Source organism: Dipodomys spectabilis, unplaced genomic scaffold, assembly GCF_019054845.1.
Source record: "Dipodomys spectabilis isolate Male_0828 unplaced genomic scaffold, ASM1905484v1 ptg000534l, whole genome shotgun sequence".
Classification (NCBI taxonomy): Eukaryota; Metazoa; Chordata; class Mammalia; order Rodentia; family Heteromyidae; genus Dipodomys; species Dipodomys spectabilis.
This window is the reverse complement of record NW_024871211.1, coordinates 934,421-938,285: the sequence shown is the minus strand read 5'-3', so window position 1 is coordinate 938,285 and position 3,865 is coordinate 934,421.

The window sequence follows — 3,865 nt, the reverse complement described above, 5'->3', positions numbered from 1 at the left end:
TGTTTAGATATGCGGTTTCTCTGTTGAGTTTTTGCCGAGTTGATCTATCTAGTGGGGAGAGTGGTGTGTTAAAATCCCCAACAATTAATGTCTTTGGATCTGTGTGGGATTTGAGGGAAAGTAGTGTTTCTTGGATAAATTTGGGTGCTCCTTTGTTTGGCGAATAGATATTTAGATTTGTAATATCCTCCTGATGGAGAGATCCCTTAGTTTTTATGTAGCAACCTTCTTTATCTCTTCTCACGAATTTTAATTTGAAGTCTATTTTATGTGATATTAGGATTGCAACTCTGGCGTGTTTATGGTGGCTGTTTGCTTGGTAGATTTTGTTCCAGTCTTTAACATTGAGAATGTGTTTGTTTTTACAGGCAAGATGTGACTCTTGAAGGCAGCAGATAGAAAGATCTTGTTTTTTAAACCAACTAGATATTCTATGTCATTAATTGGAGAGTTGAGTCTGTTAAAGTTAAGAGATAGGACTGAGAGTTATTTGGGAGTTCCTGTCATGTTATCCACCTTCTTGGGTGCTGCGAAAACTGGGTCCTTCCTATGGTTCTTGGATTCTCAGTTTGGGTGTAGTTTCTTGGCCTTTATTGTGGTCTTGCTGGTTTTCTATGTGTAGGACGTCTTTAAGAATCTTTTGTAGGGCTGGTTTGTTGGAGATGTATTGTTTCAATTTTTCTTTGCTATGGAAGGTTTTTATTTGGCTTTCAGTTATGAAGGAGAGTTTAGATGGGTACAGTATTCTTGCTTGATAGCTATTTGTTTTTAGGGCATGGCATACATCATTCCAGGCTCTTCTTGCTTTGATTGTCTCTGCTGAGAAATCTGAGGTGATTCTAATTGGTTTCCCTTTATAGGTGATTAATCTTTTCTCCTTGACAGCTTTAAGGATCTTTTCCTAGTTCTGAATTCATCCAATGTGGATTATAATGTTATGGTGGGATGTCCTATTCTGATCTGGTCTATTTGGAGTTCTAAAAGCTTCTTATATTTGAATAGGCCTATCATTTTGCAAGTTTGGGAAGTTCTCTGCTAGGATCCTGTTAAACAAATTTCCTATACCATTAACTTCTGTTTCTAGGTGCTCCTCTACACCCATTATCCTTATTTTAGGCCTTCTGATGGTGTCTTTCAAGTGTTGGATAGATCTCTCATATTTCTTGGATTTGTCTTGGATGGTTGTATGTTCTTTCTTTATAATGTCTAGGCTGTCTTCAGTCCTTGAGATTCGATCTTCTGCATGGTCTAACCTTCTGTTGAGATTTTCTACTTTCAGGATGGAATAGGAGAAACCCTAGGTCTCCTTGGAGCAGGACGAAATTTTCTTAATAGAGACCCGGAAATACAACAAATAAAAGAAAGCTTGGACAAATGGGATTGCATGGAGTTGCAGAGCTTCTGCATGGCAAAGGACATAGCTAGCAAGATCAATAGAAAGCCCAAGAATTGGGAGAAAATCTTCACTAGAAATACAACAGACAGGGGTCTCATATCTAAAATACACTTAGAACTCAAAAAATTAAATCCCCCAACAACTAATCCTCAATGAAACAACTGCCCAATAAGTAAGTGGGCTAAAGACTTAAAGAGGAACTTCTCTGAAGAAGAAAGAAGGATGACCAATAGACACATGAAGAAATGCTCAACCTCCCTAGCCATAAAAGAAATGCAAATTAAAACAACATTGAGATACCACCTCACCCCAGTTAGAATGGCAAAAATCAAAAACTCTAATAACAACAGATTCTGGAGGGGATGTGGACAGAAGGGAACCTTACTTCATTGTTGGTGGGAGAGTAAACTTGATCAACCACTTTGGAAAGTAGTATGGAGGTTCCTCAAAAGACTCCACATAGAGCTCCCCTATGACCCCTCAGTCCCACTTTGGGTATCTACCCAAATCTTTACAAATAAGACCACACTAAAGCTACCAGCATAATTATGTTTACTGCAGCATTATTTACCATAGCTAAGATCTGGAACCAACCCAGATTCCCCTCAGTAGATGATTGGATCAAAAAATGGTTTATATACACAATGGAATTCTATGCCTCCATCAGAAAGAATGACATTGCCCCATTTGTTAGGAAATGGAAAGACTTGGAAAAAATTATATTAAGTGAAGTAAGCCAAGCCCAAAGAAACATAGATCCTATGATTTCCCTTATTTGCAATATCTAATATATGTATGAGTCAAGCAGAAAAGGTCAGATAAGGTGATGTTAGGAAAATGAACCCTAAGATATGTATTTTAAATGTTTTTTTTCTTTCATACATTTGTTTCTAATGCAATTATAAGATTATTTCTTTGTTGCTTTGTATGTCCCTCCCCCACAGTATAACCCCTGTTTCACTGTATTTGATGTCGGTATAATTTGTGGAGGAGAAGGGGAAAAACAAGTCGTTTACATAAGGATACAGGTGAACCTGTTGCAACAATGAGAAGTACAAGTTGTCATGTCGAAAACGAACTTTACAACTTGTGGGAGAGAGGTTTTGGTTGGGGGGGAGGATGGGAAGGGATTGGAATGGTAAACAAAGCAGGAGGCTACAATGCTTGATAAGAAATATGCTCACTATCTTGCCCATCTTATTGTGACCTCTCTGTACAGTATTTTCACAATAAAAAAATAAAAATTAGAAAAATAAAAGAGTCTCACAGGCTTTTCTCCCCGGGCTGGCTTTGAACCGTGATCCTCAGATCTCAGCATCCTCAGTAGCTAGGATTACAGGCATGAGCCACCGGCGCCTGGTTTAAGCTAATATTTCTTTGACAATCAATGCTAAGGTTTTATGCCATAAAGTCATCCTAGCCCAACAGTTTCCAACTTGTAAGGTACACCATAAATTTCCCTAAATTTACATCATGACCAGCTTATCAGTATTGTGAAAAAATACTGCACTTCTGCTGTGATGCCCTCCCAAATTTGCAAAGAACAGTACACTAAATATTACTGCATCATCCCCCCCCCCCAGTGGTATTCCTGAGATCAGAACATTTGCAAATATTATTTTTTTATTTTTATTTTAAATTTACTTTATTATATGTTATTTGTTGGGTCTTCATCCATCCCACGAAAGATGGACATGGTCCCAGGCAACATAAGTGCGCCGCTAGCCCATTCCCCAGCCTCCCTTAATCCGGGAAACAATCAGACACAGCAGGGAGTCAAGTGAAATTAACTTGTTTATTAACACACAGCAAGCACTTTTCAAAAGCAAAAAGACCGGGTGGCCTGGGGAGGAAAAGGAACCAACCAATTACTGTAAAGGTCACACCTTATCATGCACCTAAGCTTCCATGAGCTGTTTATGCCCTAAACGTAAACAAATCGGGCTCTGCCCACTCAACTCTCAGCACAATCTTTGCTGCCCATGTGTCCCACAGATTCCCCCTTTTTTGTTTTAATGACATGCCCACCTCCCAGTTAGTTATCCTTTTCCCTCCTCTGTAAAGGTTATTTTAACAGGATTACATTGGTAAGAATAGCATTGACCGTACAGGGGGTTCCAGGCAAGTCTGGGGGGCGAGATTCGCCAGACAAGGATAGGGAGGGTCCTTGTGCAGGATTCCAGAGCCTGTCCCAGTTACCTCACAGCCCCACCTAGCACAGTAATAAACATCAGCCCCACTACAGGTAGAAATATCTGAAGCAGCTCGATTACTTCTGGGACATATATAAATGTCCTTATCTTGTAAGGTTGTACTGTTCACAACATGAGAGCATCTTGGGTATTGGGAGTTCCACACATGCTGCACAGTGAATCCTAGTGGGTCCCCACATTCAGGACGTTCTTCTATCGTCCAGAAAAACAAGGAAATTTAAAACAAACTCTGCAGATATAGCAAAGCAATCCCAGG